At 45.0% G+C, this 21,380-nt stretch overlaps 1 protein-coding gene across 1 annotated transcript in view; it reads right to left on the reverse strand.

Moving 5' to 3' along the window:
• LRRC2 (leucine rich repeat containing 2) overlaps nucleotides 1-21,380 on the reverse strand; it is a 1,061,896-nt gene that overhangs the window by 90,001 nt on the left and 950,515 nt on the right. The gene's annotated exons all lie outside the window — the stretch shown is intronic.

Raw genomic sequence — 21,380 nt, forward strand, 5'->3', positions numbered from 1 at the left:
TTCTTGCAGAAACTGCGAGGGATAAAGGTGTGCACTACCAAGCAGAGCCTCTATGAGCTGGAAGCGTGGAGAAAAGTACAAACTCCAATCTCTTCACCACACAGAGAGGTTGCCTAGTTGTTTGCACTCCTCCACCATTACAAGTAACTTCAAGAGAGAAAGTGGACCAGACATGGTTGTGACTGTGTCTGTCAGCATGTCCACCTCATCATGGAGAGTAGTGTGACAGCACTGCCCTGCAGGTCTCAATGAAGCAGCAGCACACCGAGTTCAGCATTGATTGAGGTTATTGTTGGGACCATGATCCGATGGTAGCATGCACACAATGCTGCCCACCCCCTAGGGAAATGGGAGCGGTAAGGGTATGATGTACAGCTAGTGATGCATCTTAGAGCACACTAGCGAATATGTTACTAAAGTATGGCGTGGTAGTGCATTGTCATTTACAAAAAGCACATTTTTCATTGACATGACCACAACATTTACAATGGCATGTAGCTTGACTGAAAAAACTGTATAGCTCACAAGCAATGTGTGAAAATCAGGTTTCAGCAAATATTTATTAATGGTAAATCATTAAGTACGTTTCTTGATTTGTTTTGTGCCTTTTTTGTTTCCATCACACTTGGAATTGCAAAAAAGGTTCTCCATTAGTGCTTTCCTAAATGCTGATACATTTTGAAATATGTGTACAGTCAATATACATGCATTTAAATGTGTTTTTGTATTAGAAAATACTAATTTCCTACAGTCTTTACTTTCACATGCCCAGTTCCCCAGCAAGATTGGTAGTTCACGCTACAAAATCCTATTCATTTTGAGCCTTAGAAAGAAATGTAAACACTAACCACCATGTTAAAGAATGAGCACCAATTTTGTCTGAAGACATCATTTGACATTTGCCCTCTGTATTTGAAAGCAACTCAAATGTGACAAGAATAAAGGAAAATGTAAAGATATCTCCATTGCTCATTTGCCATCTGGACTCCAGCATGGTTATTTCGGGTTCCTGCAGCAGCAGCCCCCTCCCACTCCCCACGCCCCCCGCAGCCCTACTCCCAGCGCCTATATAACTATCTAGATCATCTCTTGCATGATCCACTAGGAAACATTTACTAGAATTGTGGAGAAGTAGAAAATGGGAAAAGTTAAGCATGCCTCATTCACCCCTTATTATTTTAACTATACCCTTCAATTTACAGGAATGGCTCTCCCAGCACTGCCGGGCGTTCTAGCCATCCATTACTTGCACCCCAATGCCAGCACACCTTTTTAAACACTGTATTAGCGTCTATCATACAGATACAAAACTTTGTGGTAAACTCCTTGTAAATGCAAAGTATTGCACTTGGAGGTTGCTATAGCTATTTTATATTACAGGTATGTTATCATTAACACAGCCCAGGGCTGTGAGACATCTTACAGTGCTATAGATCCAGATAGGAATGTGATTTCAATTTTTTCTTATTTACCAGGCTGTTCGTAAAGCGTTTCTCTTTAATATTGTTACACTGATCGAATGCAACAAATCAGTCAGGCGAGTATCTCCTTTATCCAGGTCTTCATGAAAGTCATTCTCAGTAGAATTGACCAGAAACGTATAAAGAGGGCCTCATGTATATGTGGATTGAGATACAGGTTATAGGGTTGTGTATGTTTCTCTGCTAAGTCTTAGGTGGGACAGCACCGTTAGTTTCATGTGTGAGTTAGACATGTCAGCTACATAGCCAAGCAATGCCATGACTAGAGGCCTCGGAACTTTCTATTCTAGTATGTGCTCACTCCAGAGTGATAAAAGCATAGGTGCAATATTCCTTGATTTTGGGACAACCACATATAATTGAATAGAAATAAGCTTCAGGAACATGTCATCTCATACAAATAGGACTTTTTATCGGATCTAGTTTGTGTAGAAAAACAGATGAATAATAAAAGAGGTGCTAACATTGTACCAGAGTTAACTGTTTAAGGGCATATTTACAGTTTGCATTCAGCAACATGTCCATGTTATGTCTAGAATGTGTTCTCCTGCTGTCACTATCCATTGTTCCTCAGAGCTATCACTGTCATCGACCTTAATGTTTATAATTCTATCATATATCTATCATATATTGGTGATACACATCTGCGGTTATCAGCTACTTAGATGACCTATGTCAGTGGGGTGAACTCTGAATGTTCTTACGGGAGGATGCTAGGCATCTTGACATGTGTTCTAGGATGAAGCATGTAAGTCCATGTATGGGAGAGGTGAGCACTAATTGCCCTTTCAGTCGTCGGTGGTGATTTGAGATTGTCTAATAGCAGAATCTCAAGGTACCCCTATGGGCAGATGGCTAAGCAAGAAAATGCACTGTATTTCACTATCTGGACATGTCACACACACTAGTGCATGCCCTACCTTTCACATACACTACACCCAGGCCAAAACCGTACTAGATAAGTCGAAGGGGTACTCAAATGGGGTACTCTAGGCAGGAACTAGAGGATAGGCAAGTGAAGATAAAAAGAAATATAAATATAATTAACATAAAAGGAATGAACTATTATGATGGATTGCTTATAAAGGAGAGTTCAACCCAAGACACAAAGTTCTAACCATGCAAATACTATTGGTGGTGGTGGAACTTCCTGTTTTGGATGCACAGACCCAAAATCGTGGTTGAGGGCCTTGAACATTTTAGCAAAAGAGGGAATCTCATTGGTGAACATGTGAGTATCCTTCCACAACACAAGATCTTGCCTTTGTGTATTCTCTTTATTCAGTGTCATAGCTCATTAGAATACAGATATTGCAGCACATTTCTGGCTTATTTTACATTGGTGGCTGATAGGGAGAGCAGGGACAGAGCCAGTATCTATATAAGATTAGTAAAGAGGAGCAATGGAGAGCTGAGCCTATATAGGCTGTAGCAGAAGATGTCATGTGTGCTGCACAAATATCATCAGAGAAAACAACTTTGTCTCTGGACAATTGTAAGGGGTCCAGGGTTGTACCAAGCAGTGCAGTGTTGTGCATTATATAAACTCTGACAATCCCTTAACTTCAGTTTGGAGACCCAAGTCTCAGGTCCACTTTACAGCATGATTCAGGTTCGCACTCTGACCCCTTGGTCAATTATGCAGCAAAGCCGTAGAAGTGTCGTAAATTGGCCCGTTCGGATTAGCGATTAGCTGAACCTACACGTTGTCCTCCTTAACTTGGCTATATACGATAACGCCATTTTTGAATGTTGCAGCGGCCATCTTAGATCATGAGCGGCCTCGTGGCCGACGTGCCCTTTAGTCCTTTGTCCGTTCCACTGACCACTCTTGTCTGCCCAGCAACAGGCTATTTTTAGCACTGGTCAAGCCACACATGCGCAGTTCCCACTGACCCGTAAACCTTCAGGAATGTGCCGCTAACTGACCAGTGGGTTTGAAACCCTCCAATGAGCTGGCAGTATTCCAAAAGATGACCATATATGTCTCTAAAACTGTGTCTTTACTTGTGCCGCCTATCTTTTATTGCCCCAAAATTGTATATAAACGGGGTCACACCGGTGTTCGGTGTGATACCTCTTGCATTACCGAAGGGTGCTGTTTGAGTGTACCACCACCCCATGGGGTCTTAATAAACTTGTTCTTTGCCTTTTACAGTTTCCGTGCCAACAGTTCTTGTGTGTAAGTGGGTAATCTCTGGAGCGTGTAGGCCTTGGGAACCCCGAAATACTTCAATTGGCGACCACGAAGGGACTCATCGGCGACTCGGATGCCCGAAGGAGAGGTCGTGACGAAGGCTTGGAAACCCGCCATGGGCGCGCGCTGCCACGAGTGACCCGAGTCTTGGCTGCCACGGTGTTTTTTCCTTTCCTTCCGATCTGACCTTCCAGGTGGCGCCGGTCTCCGACTGAGTCTTTGAAGTGTCTGCATCGCTGCGAAAGTGCCGTTTGGCTGATTTGGCTTATAAGACCTTGGCAGTTGGAACCTGGACATTTGAGAATTTGGTAAGCTTTGTGTTCGGTAAGGTAGTCTTCGGACGCTTACTGAAGTTCTGCGATTTGTGTTCGGTAAGGTAGTCTTCGGACGCTTACTGAAATTCTGTGATTTGTGATCGGTGAGGTAGTCTTTGGACGCTTGCCGAGTTCTAGGAACTTTGATTTGAGTTAGCTAACATTGTGAATTTGTGATCTTTGAACTTATATGTGTAGTGCACTTCACATAGGCAGGCATGTAGAGATGTTTCTCTAACTTTGTTTTTTTCCTTTGAGCGGCACAATCGTGTGGAGAACTGTAAGTGCCATTTTTGTCTGGTGTCACGCTTTCGTGATACTTTTTGAACATGCCTGTTTTCAGCACACTCCGAGGAATGTGTTGTTTTGGAGAAGGTACCTCAATTAGGTTAGCGGAATCACAGCCGTCTCCCCCAGAGGGAACACCAAATAGGGACATGTATATCAAATTCGGCCTTCCACCTATTATGTACAGTAAATTGTGGCATAAGTACACCAAGGCCGATCCTGAATTGCAATGGCCCCTACACGGGTCGTACGATTTGAGTAAAATCCAATTTGTAGAGCAATGTATGTTTCAACGCAGGTCTAGACAAAACATGTTTGATTGCGTGCGAATGTGGGAGAAAGCGGCGCGTGAGCGGATGAAGCGTGAGGTTGCCTTGGCAGACAAAGAGCAGCGCAAGGCTGCTCGGGATAAGGCTTTACAGCTTGAGGAAAAGGAGGCTCAGGAGAAGAAAGAAAGGGAGGAACGGGAACGTAATTTGCAAACGACTGGTCAATTTCCTATTCGCCGACCGCTTTATCCTGTCCTTAATAATGAAATTGATGATTTTTCTTTGTTAGATCGGTCACCGCCTCCGTACGTTACGCCGACGGCTCCAGCTGTGGATTCTGATGATGACGGACAGGATAAGTCGGGCAAGAAGGGCGTATCTGCTCTCAGGTTTACTGCGGAAAGGTCCGCTCATTTACGCAGTTGGGCTCGTAAAGTGAATAAGCGTACTGTTACTCAGGATCAATTGATATCAGAAGAAACAGGGTGGACGGATCTTGAATTGATGTATTTTCTGTCTTCCTTGGCTGACGAGGTTGTGAGTGCATATCGTGACCTTTCTGATACGTTAGAGCCCAAAGTGTTGTCAGTATATCGTGAAAACTTGACTAAAGGTGATTTTGATCTTTCAGATGTTGATGACCTGTTTGCGCAATTGATCAAGCTGCGGGATGAGACAACTCGATTGCGGGAGGAGCGGAAAAGGAAACAAAAGGAGTCTGAATTGGAGCATGATGGGCAGGCTAAAGAGTGTTCTCTCCGTGGTTCAGATAAGAGTTCTGCGTTGCATGTTATGCCTATGCGTGAAGCTGCGCCTTTGTATGTTCCACCAAAAGGGGAAGGTACGGATGATGATAAGTTGTCGAAGGATGCGAAAGGGTATTTTGTGTATAATTGGGTATATACGCCATGGAATAGAGCAGATGTCATGGCATTGAAAAATTCTTTACCTGATCTTCGGAAGAATCCGGCGGCATTTTATGAAGGGGTGGAGGGGGCTATATCGTCTTGTGTGATGACTCTTGTAGACATAGATTTGTTTTTTGGGCTAATTCTACCACCCGATATGTGGAGGCAAATTCGTAAAACTAATGATGAAACGATTTTAGGGGGGACATGGAAAGAAATAAATGCTGCAGACTTAGATAGGGCACCAGCATGTAAGCCTTGTCAGCTAATACTAGATCTCCCAGCAGCTATCTTGCATAAATTGAAGACGCTTGTTCCCTCCAAAAAGATTGATTGGACCATGTTAACGTCGTGCAAACAGAAACCCGATGAAACGGTTTCAGATTTCTTTACGCGCTTCGAGGAGGCATTTCATGATTACAGTGGTCAATCTTTAACAGATGATACGGGTCGGCATTTGTTTGTAGATAAGTATGTGGCTAATCTCCTACCAGAGATTGCAAAGCGATTGAAGTCGAGTGAAAGTTCCTGGGCCACGGCGACCCCTGCGTCCTTGTTAACTATGACTCAGTACTATGAGCGGCAGGAAGTGGAGGCTAAAGAAAGTGTAGAGAAAAAGACGAAGGAATTGAAAACGAAGGTGATGTTGGCACAGGTTCGGGGAACACAGGGTAGAGGGAATGATAGAGGTAGACGAGGTGGAGGAAACGCATCGTATGGTCGTACGGATATTGCGGAGGATCAGTGTGCTTATTGTAAGGAGTTTGGGCATTGGGCCGAAGATTGTCCGGTACTTCGTGAACAGCGTAGTCAGCGTGGTCGAGGCAGTGGAAGGTCAAGAGGAGGTTATACTGGAACGAGAGGTGGCGGAGGTGATCGTAGACAGGTTGTGGAGAGGGGCCGTGGCCAGGACGAACGAAATACGTTTGATAGACGGAATCAATATCAGATTTCGGAAGGAGAGAATGTGGAACATCAGGATTATGTGCATGCATAGGATTGCGTAGGATGGGGTAAGGAATCAGTTGAAGTGCCAGTAGATCAGCAAGGTCCATATGTAACAGCGGGTATTTTGGGTTCTACTGATCAATTTCTAGTCGACACCGGAGCTACTCGTAGCGCGCTGTCGAAAAACTTGGTTCCGAGGGCTCCCCTGTCTGGCGAAATGATTACGTGTGTAGGGTTTGATGGCACACCCTCCCCCAGCCCATTGTCCAAGCCCCTTGCACTATGCATTGACAAATACTTTAGTTTTGGGCAATTTTTGTTATCACCTCATACCCCAGACAATATCCTGGGCATTGATTTGCTTAAATATTTCCGAGCGACGATACGCTGCGCTCCAGAGGGAGTGCGGGTTATCCTGAACGACAATTACCCTGACCCTGATGATTGCCCTGACCCTGACAGATTTTATGCCATTTTCGATATTCCTGCTTTGGCCTCTCTGCCGCACACGTTGTGGGCGACATCAGATACGGATGTGGGAGAGATGCGCATTCCACCAATACACATTACTGTTAAGGAGGGGGCCCCTCTACCACGAGTACCACAGTATAAGATCTCGAAGGAAGGTGAAATTGCATTGACACATATTGTGCAGGATTTGATTTCTGCAGGGGTGGTGGAGGAGGTCCCTTATAATGTCTGTAACAGCCCTATTCTACCGATTCTTAAGAGAGACTCAGATGGCAAGATCTATCGGTTTATTATTGATTTGCGTGAAATAAATAAAATTGTCATTCCCCAATACCCAGTGGTGTCCGATATCACGACTTTGCTTACTTTGGTTCCACCGACGGCCACCACTTTTAGCGTTATTGACTTAAAGAATGCGTTCTTTTCGATCCCTGTTCACCCAGATAGTAGATATCTGTTTGGTTTTACGCTCAATAATAAATCGTATAGATTTTGTCGTGTTCCCCAAGGATATACTGAAAGCCCTAGCATCTACAGCCAGGCTTTGAAACGACAACTAGATTCCTTTAAATTGCAGTCTGGCGTTGCGCTCATCCAGTACGTGGATGACCTTTTGCTTGCCGCCGACTCCTATGCACAATGTGAACAGAGTACACTTGCATTACTTTCCTTTTTGGCACAACATAATCACAAGGTTTCCATGAAAAAGCTTCAATACTGTAGACCCCAGGTGACCTACCTCGGTCATCTGTTGTCTAAGGAGGGGCGGGCATTAACATCTGATCGAATTCAAGCAATTTTAGATACACCAGTCCCCCGCACGCAGAGAGATGTGCGTGCCTTTATAGGGTTGACATCCTTTTGTAGACAATGGATCATGGGTTTTTCACATATCATAAAACCTTTGCTAGCATTACTGTCCAAAGCTACACCGATGCCTCTTGAGTGGACAGATGAATGTCAGAAAGCTTTTGAACAGTTGAGACAGGCCCTTTGTTCCGCACCCGTGTTAGGAACACCAGACTACACGAAACTTTTCACATTATACGTGCACGAGAATGATGGGTGTGCGTTGTCAGTGCTAGTGCAGTTACACGGGGATAAGCAGAGACCATGTGCATACTTCTCTGCCATTTTGGATCCTGTAGCACGAGGGCTGCCTGGGTGTTTTCGAGCAGTAGCGGCAACAGCAGTAGCCATACGACAGAGTGAGGGCATAGTGTTATCACACAAATTGTTGGTGTTAGTTCCTCATGCAGTAGATGACCTGTTAAACCAAACAAAGACCCAATACCTCACGAGTGCACGACTTACAGGATACGAGCTGACACTCTTAGTGCCACACATAACATTGAAAAGATGTGCTACTTTGAACCCCGCGACCTTATTGCCCTATCCGGCCGAGGAGGGTCAGGAAGAAAAACATCACGACTGTGTTTTCCTGACTGAGGAACAGACAAAGGGTCGTGTTGACTTACAGGATGTGCCACTTCCTGATGTGGATGGGGAACTGTGGGTTGATGGATCGTGTTTGAGGCTGCCAGATGGTACGACTTCCGCAGCATATGCGATCACGACTCTTAAGACGGTGGTCGAAACAGCTAGAATACCACAAAAATCGGCTCAGGCAGCAGAGCTGATAGCTTTAACAAGAGCCTGCGAATTGAGTGCTGGCCTACGTGTGAACATATACACGGACAGCCGGTATGCCTTTGGAGTGGCCCATGACTTTGGGCTTCTCTGGAGAGAACGCGGGTTCCTGACGTCACACGGGGAGCACATTATGCACGGAGAGCTAGTGCGTGATCTCCTGAATGCGTTGCTCAGTCCTAAAAAAGTAGCGATAGTGAAGTGCAGTGCCCATAAGAAGATTACGGATAAAGTGGGCCAAGGAAATGCCTTTGCAGACAGCATAGCAAGGCAGACGGCTATGTCCCGAACTAGCTCCCCTATGTACGGGGTACAATCACAGGCTGAGAGATGGAGTGACGCTAGAGCAGAGATACGGGATATTCAAAAATCAGCTACAGAATCTGAACTTGCGGCTTGGGCAGCAGATGGGGTACTAGATGACGAAGGTTGTTGGAGAAGCAAAGACATGGAGAAGTGGAAATTGCCTGCGGCTTACTTACAGGCGATGGTCCAGATGACTCATGGACTGGCCCATGTCGGAGCCCTTGCAATTACTCGTCTTTTAACACGAGTTCGGGAGCATCCGGAGATTGCAAATACTGCAAAGAGAGTAGTGCAGACCTGCCTGGTGTGTTTGCAACACAATCCTGGGAAGGGGACCCATACTCCGAAAGGAGGGTTCGTTCCACCTTCTGCACCGTTTGAAGTGCTTCAAATGGATTACATCCAACTCGAGCGCTGCAATAACCTGAAGTACGTTCTAGTGGTGGTGTGTGCTTTTAGCAAATGGGTTGAGGCCTACCCCACGAAAGACAATACGGCTTTGACAACAGCTAAGGTGTTGCTTAAGGAATTCTTTCCTCGCTTTGGAGTTTGCAAGTTTTTGTGGAGCGATAATGGGCCCCATTTTGTCGGAAAGATTGTGGAATATGTACTGAAGGGGTTAGGGATTCAGCAAAAGTTCCACGCTGTATTCCACCCTCAGTCAGCAGGTTTGGTCGAGCGGTACAATGCCACGTTGAAGCTTAAGCTGGCCAAAATTGTGGCGTCTACATCGTTGAAGTGGCCAGATGCGTTGCCGCTAGCACTACTGTCTCTCAGATCAGTACCCCACTCACGAACCGGCCTTACGCCCTATGAGGTGGTGTTTGGCCGCCCTATGAATATCTGGGGGGTGCCCAAGCCGCGATTAATACATGATGTGCCTTGTGTTATGATGAATGATTATTTGGCACGATTAACAAATGATTTGCTCTCTATTCATCAACAGGTTCGAGAAGCGCTCCCTGATAACTCCGCTGGAGAGGGCCACGATCTTCGTCCTGGGGACCATGTAATGGTCCGTTCGTTTGAAAGAGCAAGCAGTCTGGAGCCCAGGTGGAAGGGCCCTGAGCAGGTCCTCCTGGCAACCCGAACCGCAGTACGAGTGACGAACAGGAAGCGGTGGGTGCATTTGACACATTGTCGCCGTGTCTCTCCGGATCTGGTGACTCCTGCTGTGTTGACTGATTATAAAGAGATCTTGGAGAAAGAAAAGAGCCCAGCTGTGACGTCGGCCGAAGTGGAGGGAGCCTTCCCGGACCAATCTGCTACTGGAAGAGAGCGCTACGATCTGCGTCCACGATAAGAAGATTTTTGTTCTTTTTGTTAATGACTGGTTGGTTACCGCTCCAGGTTTGTGAAACGGAAACCGGGAATTCCAAGGGGGGGGGATCAGTTCTGCCAGAGTAGCGACACCCGTCTTGGCCCGGAGAAGAAAACAACGGCTACCTCGGAGTTCAGCACCGCATTTTTCCTTTTTTTAGGTATACACGCACGTGTATCTGAGACAATTTGTGAACAATTTGTGCCACTTGAGACTTTGCACAAACTTTCTTGAACTATGGCATCAACGGCATCCCGTGATAAGAAAATATTGGGTGCCTTTCTCTTTGTTCTAACTATTGTGGTGATAGCTGTTATGGCCTGGGTAGTCGAACTTTTGGTGCCTGTACGTGAACATTTGCTGCCGACTACCCCGGCACCGTCTGAACACTTTCATTTTACATTGCCATTCCATGAAGAGCGCCATCGCCAAACGTATTTAAATAACAGCTTCATTCAGATTCTTCACCACACACATAATATGACCAATACCTCTAATTGCTGGGTGTGTGGAATGTTGCCTGGGCACCAGAAGAGAGGGGGCACCCCACTTATTCCACTCCCGTTTTCGCACAATGGGTCATGCAATGCCTGGTACACCCTCCTCTTTACTCTGAGATGGCCAACTAAAGGGGGGGTGCTTTTCCGTTTAAATAAAGTATGTACTCATGACAAGGATGTGTTTCCCCGGGCTGAGGGCACACGTTTCGAATGGGAAGAATACAGGCCTGACAATGTATCTGCTCCACGTATATATAGCAATCAGCGAAACGTGAATGTATCCAGTGCTCATGTCATAAATGTCATTGCCACAAAAGCCGATTTATGCATTAGAAACAAGGGCACGATTGCGGTGGGGAAAAGCGAATGTAATATTACTCTCACGTTTGATAGCCCGAATGGCATTTCATTTGTTGCATCTCGAAACACCTACTTTATCTGTGGAACGAAGGGGTACCATCAGCTTCCAGTGGGGTGGTTGGGCACGTGCTACGTATCGTTTGTGCTACCTCCTGTATTCATTGCCCCTCCAATGTACCACAACGATTACACTTTGTACCACGATTTCGTTTTGAACAGGGTTAAACGAACTGTTGCCCTAGAGGACATTGATCAAACGGACACTACGTTACAACAGTATGTGGATTTTAATCTGGGACTATTTTCCTTTGTGGGGGCTGCATTGAACAGCCGGAAAATAAGACGGCTGACGCGCGTTGTTGAGGCTGTTGCGAATGACACCGCCGTTGCCCTGGGGAATATTACTGAGGAACTACAGATTTCTAGAATTGTTACCCTCCAAAATCGGATGGTTTTGGACGTGGTTTTGGCAGATCGTGGGGGAGCATGTAGAATTATCGGAAGCAGCTGTTGTGTTTATGTCCCGGATAATTCTCCCTCTGTGTATGATGCTATTTCCAAACTGCATAAAATAGCTGCTGAAATACACCCGGACAATGGAATTTGGACACTTTCTGGATGGTTCTGGTCCATGATTGCAACTTGGGGCTGGAAACTGTTGACAATTCTCTGTATACTTGTGGGAGCAATGTTCTTTTTATGCTTGTGTATTCAATGTGGCCCTGCCTTATGTTCAATGTGTCTATCAGCTTCCTTGCCATCGAGACGGGCTCTTCCCCATGACAAAATAATGCTGCACAAAGAGGTGACACAAATTATGTTAATAGACATCGAGGACGAACATCCAGACTATGTTCACTATGAGGTAGATTCAGCTAAACGCTAAAAGGGTCGTCTGTCGTAAATTGGCCCGTTCGGATTAGCGATTAGCTGAACCTACACGTTGTCCTCCTTAACTTGGCTATATACGATAACGCCATTTTTGAATGTTGCAGCGGCCATCTTAGATCATGAGCGGCCTCGTGGCCGACGTGCCCTTTAGTCCTTTGTCCGTTCCACTGACCACTCTTGTCTGCCCAGCAACAGGCTATTTTTAGCACTGGTCAAGCCACACATGCGCAGTTCCCACTGACCCGTAAACCTTCAGGAATGTGCCGCTAACTGACCAGTGGGTTTGAAACCCTCCAATGAGCTGGCAGTATTCCAAAAGATGACCATATATGTCTCTAAAACTGTGTCTTTACTTGTGCCGCCTATCTTTTATTGCCCCAAAATTGTATATAAACGGGGTCACACCGGTGTTCGGTGTGATACCTCTTGCATTACCGAAGGGTGCGGTTTGAGTGTACCACCACCCCATGGGGTCTTAATAAACTTGTTCTTTGCCTTTTACAGTTTCCGTGCCAACAGTTCTTGTGTGTAAGTGGGTAATCTCTGGAGCGTGTAGGCCTTGGGAACCCCGAAATACTTCAGAAGGATGTGGTAAACAGGAAAATGTAACATGGCTGAGCACAAAGACACTGGGTCACTGGACAACAACGGAAAACTTCAGCAGAAACAGCTGTGAGGCATCAAGACAGTGGGTTGTTTGTTTAAACATTGGAGGTTACCATGAACACACAAACAGTGAGAGGTCTTATGAGAGCACTTGGAGTTTGTATACGAGTTTGTGCTCTCGCGAGAACTGGATTTAGTGACAACCTTAGGTAGGTAGTATCTAAAGAAATGCTCATCTGTTCATGTATGCTTGCCAAGCAGAGATGCAGGAACTTCAAAACAGCAACCTTATGCTAAGATTGCGATATCCTTTCAGTGGAAAAATTACCATACTAATATTGCTTGACTGTCTACAGACTTGAATGAGGAGTTAGGACTTTGAACCTTTCAAAGTAAAGAACCCCCAAAAAATAATATCACATTCTTTATTGCAGGAGTGCATAGTTCCTTTCACTGAGAAAGCACAAAGAAGCACGTCATCAAGGCTCAGGTAATAGGAGGACAATGTATGATTCTTGCATAGTGGAATTGAGGCTTACATTGAGGCAAAGGAAGACTCTCTTTAGGTCGTAGCTGTCTTCATTGAATATGCATATATGTGTTTATATATGTGTTTGCTTGTTGCTTGCCTCACAGGTCTTTGAGTGTTTTTGAGTCATGCTGGTGACACTGGTAGGTCCAAGGTACTACTGAAATACTGGAAAGCCCACCGTTGAACATCAACCACGCACCCTACCACCGAACCAACACCTGCCACCACCACCCTCTGCAACTGGACCCCGATCAGCACCGAAGACACCACCCGCACGATGAACTCCATCCACTCCGGATCACCAACCGACCCGTGCCCACACCACGTCTTCAACAAAGCCGACGCCACCATCGCACCCCATCTCCGAGACACCATCAACTCCTCCTTCCACACAGCCACCTTCCCGGAGAGCTGGAAGTACGCCGAGCTGACCGCCCTCCTGAAGAAACCAACGGCGGACCCCACCGACCTCAAGAACTACCGTCCCATCTCGCTTCTTCCTTTTCCGGCCAAAGTCATCGAGAAGACCATCAACAAACAGCTGGCCGCCTTCCTCGAGATGAACGGATCCCTCGACCCCTTACAGTCCGGGTTTCGGGCCAACCACAGCACCGAGACCGCCCTGATCGCAGCCACCGACGACATCAGAACCCTGATCGACAACAGGGAAACAGCGGCCCTCATCCTCCTGGACCTCTTGGCGGCATTCGACACCGTCTGCCACCGAACTCTAGTGAAGCGCCTCAGCAACATCGGAATTCGAGAAAAAGCACTGGAATGGATCATCTCGTTCCTCACCGGAAGAGCCCAGAGAGTCCGCCTCTCTCCGTTCAGATCGGAGGCCACCGAAGTCATCTGCGGCATACCACAAGGATCTTCACTCAGCCCAACCCTCATCAACGTCTACATGAGCCCACTCGCAGCCATCGCACGCCAGCACAACCTTAACATCATCTCTTACGCCGACGACACCCAGCTCATCCTCTCCCTCACCAGTGACCCCACCACCGCCAGAGCCAACCTACACGAAGGGATGAAAAACGTCGCCGACTGGATGAGGAACAGCCGCCTTAAACTGAACTCGGACAAGACGGAAGTCCTCATCCTGGGATCATCACCCTCCGCCTGGGACGACTCCTGGTTGCCCCAGGCCCTGGGCACCGCTCCCAAACCGACGGACCACGCACGCAACCTGGGCTTCATCCTGGACTCCTCCCTGTCAATGACCAGACAAGTCAACGCCGTCTCATCCTCGTGCTACAACACCCTGCGCATGCTCCGCAAGATCTTCAGATGGATCCCCACGGAAACCAGGAAGACCGTCACCCAGGCACTCGTCACCAGCCGACTGGATTACGGGAACACCCTCTACGCCGGAACCACAGCGAAACTTCAAAAAAGACTCCAACGCATCCAGAACGCCTCCGCCCGACTCATCCTCGACATCCCCCGACACAGCCACATCACCGGACACCTGAGAGACCTGCACTGGCTCCCCGTCAGCAAGAGAATCACGTTCAGACTCCTCACCCACGCACACAAGGCTCTCCACGACCTGGGCCCCAAGTACCTCAACGACCGCATGACCTTCTACACGCCCACCCGCCAGCTACGATCAACCGGCCACGCACTCGCCACCGTACCACGCATCCGCAGAGCCACCGCCGGAGGAAGATCCTTCTCCTACCTGGCAGCCAAGACGTGGAACTCCCTCCCCACCCACCTTCGGCGAACCCAAGACCATCTCGCCTTCAGGAAGCGGCTCAAGACCTGGCAGTTCGAGCAGTAACTTTCCCCTCCCCAGCGCCTTGAGACCCTCCCGGGTGAGTAGTGCGCTATACAAATGACGTGATTGATTGATTGATCCAGGTGACGACATGGATCAGTGAGCTTTTGTCATGTCAGAGAGTAGGTAAGATGGTGAAATGTTCACATCACAACACTTCAGCAGCTTTCCCGGAGAATCTATTGTTTAGACACCAGGCGACAAGGCTCTCCCATCAAGTGGATGAATTGCACACGGAACATGTACCTGTGCTTTTTTCCTGATACTCGCATTTCAGGCATATATTCCAATCCCAAGCAGTCCAGCATTCATATGAGGTACTCTTGATAATAAGTCAGTCAATCATTGGGTGTAAAACATTTGAATACAAGAAGCGCTGCTTGGAAATTCTGTGACCTTACATTAAACCAGGAACACAGAGGTTTATATAATTTTGGTACATCAACTATTAGAAAAATCCTGAAAGTTAGGCATGCAGACAAGTTCACAAGATGTAAATGTAAATCCAGTATTTGTAAAGCACACAGCTACCAAATTGGGTGTCCCGGCGCTGGGGGCCGTCGGGAAGATTAAGCAAACTATTGCCCAGAGTCGCATGATGCTGGGCTGACCTGCCGCCGGAGCTGGAGATTGAACCGTGACCCCCAGCGTCCAGTATCAGTCGCCCTAGCCGCGGCGCCACACCTCTTCCGCAATGCAAGCCAAGATTCAAGCTTGAACATCACAAGCTACACAGACAAGCAGTACCACTACCACAAGGGAGGTGCAGAGTACTGAAATTGTGCATGAGGAGGTGCTGCAGCAAAGAGTTCAGGAAAATAAACCTTGTTTCCGTTACTTTGCACTCTACTACATGTAATGTGAACAAATGTCTGGTGTGGAGTTCAGAATCCAATATTGGCAAGGGAGGATTGGCGGAACATAATAGGAAGTTCCATACATAATCTCAGAGACAAAAGTCACAAGTCTCCTTGCATTGTTAAAAAAAAAACATAATAAAAACCACAAATTCCCTCCAAAAGGTGTTTTTTTCAGATCACTGACAGAATATCAGAAACTAAAATATCAAGGACCAAAATTTCGAGAAGGTTGGTGCAAATGGATAAGTATAGATTTACTATTCTCAATTCCACATCGATGTACCTTGGTCAAGGTACATATATGTAGAGTTACATATAGTAAAACTTTGCTTACCTATAGAAACTTATAGTCACTGTATTTTTTTCCTCGATATTCTTGACACAACATTTTGTCCCATGAAAGTTTTGTTTCCGATATTAACCACCTCTTACTCCTGGGTGTTCGCATATATCGTTTGGAGGAGTATGAGAGGTACCCCTTAAACAAGGTCAAGGGAAATAGGGTCAACCAACCAATGTACAAAGAAATAATTCCCTTGAACTTTGGATACCTTTCGTAACCAGAGAAGCAGGCAGTCCCTGATGGAACAGCAGTGATATACGCCCATGCGCCACAGGGACATGACGAAAGCGCCTCTGGTACTTTTTTAAGAAAACCCCCTAGAACCAGGGAAGTAAGCAGTCCCTCTGCGCCACAGTGTGAAACATTAATTCACGACGCAAGGACACAACTTAAGCGCCTCTGGTCTTTTAATAAATAAAAGAATACGCATCACAAGGCCTAAATACTAGACAACAGCTAAAGTCAACGCCTTCAAGTTCTAATATCAGGAGTCTATTGCATATGAATTTTTTAACCAAAGAGGGGAATACATAAAGCCCAAATCTTTACTCAAACACGCTCCGATGTGATTAATAACGAAAATCGGACCACATTCAAAAGAGAATCATAAGGGAGATCATATTGACCTACTCACTACGACAGATACCAAATGTTGTCTTGACAAAGGTGGATAAAAACGTGGAAACCCACCGAAACGCGTCAACGCACCATCGCAGTATAATTTATGACTCATACACCTTTGTTGATATGCGATTCTGTGGTGTGCACAACATAGGTGTTGGAAATAGAGTTGGAATATACATTTAGTACTGTACAAGTTTCATGTCTCACTGTGTTCTGTCTTTATGTTTCAATCTTGCTGGTCAATATTGAATGTTAAACAGTTTTATTGTTTTTTAAATTCTGCCATAGTGGTTCTTGTATGTCCACTTTTTTAACATTTGTATTTTTAATAAATTGTTAAGAATTCTTTTAATATAAGCAAATCTTTTTATTGTTCTTTTGACCTTTGTGCCTTGTTTATCTAGTTCTGTTCAAGGGAATTATTTCTTTGTACATTGTTCGCATATATCACCAACATCTCTCCGCTTATATTTATGGCACAAATACCACAATACCTTCACTATGCTACCCCGTAAATCATTCTAGGAAATGGGTGCCTTGTTAAAAAACAATGTCGATTTTCTGAACACACTGGGAAGATGAGGTAGAAGTTTAATGAACTACTTGACATTTACTTCCACAACATCAGTATTCTCCTAACCATATACAGGGATGGCTCAAGGCTCTCTAAGGTTCCTCCATCTCTCCTTTTACCAGTTTGACCGAACTTAAGAGGTAGTAGGGGAGCAGCTCACACAAATATGACACAAAACGTTAAGCAATACAGAACAAAAGGCTTGCTAAGAAACAGAGGTTTTTTTTTTTACCGACTTCAGCAATGACGACATTGATTGTAAATTTTTATTAAAACAGACATCATATGTCCATTGGTGAAAACCTATCCTTAGCACTTTGTTAAAAAATCCCATATTAGGTGATGATGTCAATCATGTAGAATTCTAGTCATCATTTACATATATGTAGTAAATGGATAAGTAGTGCTTCATTTTATGATTGAGCACATGTTATATAATGTTTGCACTTGCAGACATCTATAGACTTATAGTACATGAATGTGGAGGAAAGTATGAATAGGAATAGGTCAACACAGAACCGTACCAATGGAATGAAATGATATGTACTGTATATAAATTCTGTATATAAATAATGAAATATAAATGTTGATTTTTTTTTAGCAGTAAATAATGAAAAAATGAGGAAAAAATATTAATATTGTTAATAAATAATAAAAATATTTGTACACAGTAATCGCATCTGTTATATATATTGTTGCAGAAATTGTCAAGGTCCTCTTAATATTCTGTTTCCTAAATGTTTTTTACTCAATTATAAAACAGAGTAGTACATCAATAATCTAGCATTGAAATGCTAAGACAGCAAAAATAGGCTTGATAAAATAGGTGTAATATTCCAAAACGAAAATTGGGTTCAGTTCATATAAGAACATTGTATTATAGCATAGATTCATTGCAGTTTAAGCTCACAGAACAACGATCAATAAAAAACATTGTGTTTCTATGTGTCATTTTAGTGGGCAACGGTTGAGGGAGAGCTGACCATTTTGTGGTTGGCAGTTAGCCGGATGTCTAAGGTTACCTTTAGAGCTTGCATTTGATTTGAACACAGTTCTTGTAGTCTGCACGTAATTCATTATTTAATAATCATTTAAGTGTTTAAGCAGATGCTTACAATGAAGAACTATGAGTGATGAAAATGCATATGTAGACACAGCCAGAGTTCAATCATCAAGTGAGATCCCAGAAGGGCCAATATCTCTGTTGATGTTGCATGCAGCAAAGTTCCCTGAAGTGGATGAGTTCATATGCAGTGTCTAGTGAATTATCAATGTCCTCAGAGCAGCTTGATAAGTGCTTGGTAATGTGGTGAAAGTGTCCTGTGTAGAGGCAGACACAAATGAATGGCCAAACAGGATAAGACTACAGGCCAAGCTGGACATGGTCTTCGCTGCTGTTTTCAGTGGCACGGAATAGCTTTGAAATGAATAGTGATGCAAGAGCTGTCTGGAGCAGTGTCTTTATCCTGGCCCCAGTAGTTTATCTTAGTTCAGTGCTCCACACTACTTTTTCATAGATTCGTCTGTGAATAATACCGCCAAATATTAATGTCTGGAACTGTTATCATAGCTACAAAAACATGTGATCTGAACTTGGACTTCTGTACATTTACTTGGTACGGTATTGAGCAGCGAGCCTCAAGATTGCAAGGCAATTTTGCAGCACATCTTCCACCATGGGTTGGTTAAATCTCCTCACTCTTATGAATGGAGGAGATGGAATGTGACACAGTTACCAGGCACGTGTTTCTACACAAACCAGACATCACACTCACGGTACAGTTTACATTCACTGAGCAAACAATTCTTATTTGGAGCTCTTGGTCACTGGTGTACTGCTTAAGCTGCTGCATTTTCTAATTAATATCTGGCATAAGCTTCCTTTAGTTGCAGGCATTTACTGATCGACAACTACCCAGGGATAGCTTAAGTGTCTTTGATCTGGTTAATGATTGTACCCCGATCCAGGAAAGGCTTTGAGGCTGATTACGACATCGGCGGTCTGACTACCACACAGCCGATGCCACAGGGTAGGAGAATGCCACATAGCCTGTGGCTTCTCAAACATCGTATTACGGCAACAGCTGTGTGCAGGATGTGTTGTTTCTGCGGTCCCACTATGGCGGTGGGACCGTTGCCACATCGGGTGCACAGTGTGGCATGCCACACAAAGGTGCACTTCAAGGGGCAGATATGCCCAGGTGCCCTCTTTGGACCTCCTCTCCTGCCTTTCCACTACCGTTTTCATTGCGGGTGGAAAGGCAGGTTGTAATCAGCTTGGCGGTGCCGGCATGCCACCATTTTCTTCCCCTCTCACCAAAGTGACCACCGCAGGATCACTGCTGAGGTGGCGGGCTACCTGCGGGCTTGTAGTGGTCCGACCACAAGTGTTTGAATGGGGCAGTCCTGACTGCTGAGGTCCCAGTGGTCAGACCGCAACCATCGGTTTGGCAGTCCCAGGACCACCAAACTCAGAATCAGGCCTTTCGTATGTAGGTTTATACATCCAATATGTCAAACAATAGGATGATTACACCCTAATATTTGCGCCTGCCAGATTATACCATTCTAAGTACCTCCGATACATTAGTGAATCAAGTAATTGTGATAAATGGTAATAACTAGTTAATATTGAACTGAGAAATTTAGGGTGGGGGAAGCATTGTAAATAAACAAATATACAAGGAGGAATTATTAACAGTTTTAATTCTGTTTTATATACAGATTGCATTACATACATGTAGGGTAGCACTAAATATGTCCTGGGGAAAACAAGTATATAAGAGCCCTAATGATGATGAGAATATATGGGAGTGTGTTGTCAGGCTATGTCCTAAACAACAAAGTGTAGAAGGTGGTATTTAAAAGGAGAGGCTGGAAAAAATTCTGATTGGGCTATGTTGATTGCCAACACTTCAATACCTCAATATACCATAAAACCACAAAGTAATGTGTAATAATTAATTTTTTTTAAAAAGGGATTGAACTTAGAGTGGAGTTTATTTAAGTAGGATATTTGAATATACAAGCATGTGTTAATGTGGAGAAACTCTTAGGACTTTTCTAATTATTCGTTTCACAACAACAAAATTAAATGGGTTTTGTTGGATTTGGCCCTTTCTGCAGGGTCATCCCCATACTTTTTGCCTTGCCCTCCACTTTTTCTTGAATTGGTTTTTGCTGGCATATTGGACTCTGTGCACTTTGCCACTGCTAAGCAGTCTGAAGTGCTGGTGCTCTCTCCTCTAAAAAGGGTAATATTGGATTATCCCAAATTGGAATATTTAATTTACTGAGACGTTCCTAGCAAAGTGGTACTACATGTACCCAGGGCCTGTAAACTATGTGCTAATAGTGGGCCTTGCAGCACTGATTGTGCCTCCCACCTAAGTAGCCCTTTAAACATGTCTCTGGCTTGCCATTGCAGAGCCTGTGTGTGCAGTTTTATACTGCCATTTGGACTTGGCAAAATAAACCAATTGCCAAACCCAAACCTTCCTTTTTAATACATATAAGTCACCCAAGGGTAGACCCTGGACAGCCAAGAGGGAAGGTTGCAATGTATTTAAAACGTAGGACATGTACTTTTAAGTGTTACATGTCCTGGTAGTGGGAAACTCTTATATTTGTTTTTCATTACTGCAAGGCAGATCTCTCCCATCGAATTTCTTTGTAGTTGCTTTACTACATTTTATACGTTTAATTTCCAAATGGAAAGAGATAATGAGTTCAAGTTTGGTGTCTCTGGAATCACTAATCCTAGCTTATGATGAAGCCGGAATTTCAATTGCAATTCTGAAAATCCCAAATGGTGCCTGTGGCCTGTCCTGGGATCACATGACTGGAAGTAACTGACAGTTGGATTTTGTGAATTCCTCCTAGATAGTCACACACTAGTGCGATTAGGTGAGCGTGAATGGGCAATCTGCTAGCCATATGTGGGAGGTGAGCTCAGCACAGCCCCACTTGACCCCACAATGTTACTGCAGCCAGCTTGGAGGCAGGGGAGGTAGGGCATTCCTTGCACTTCAAGGACACTCTCTAAAAACGTCTACCACCTTTCAGAATCAGTGCACCAGTTTTTAGAAAAGGGACCTCAGACACCAACTCTTCCTTACGCTTCTGAACCTGTGGATACTGTGCCAGGAAGT

Source organism: Lissotriton vulgaris, chromosome 3_1 (assembly GCF_964263255.1).
Source record: "Lissotriton vulgaris chromosome 3_1, aLisVul1.2, whole genome shotgun sequence".
Lineage (NCBI taxonomy): Eukaryota > Metazoa > Chordata > Amphibia > Caudata > Salamandridae > Lissotriton > Lissotriton vulgaris.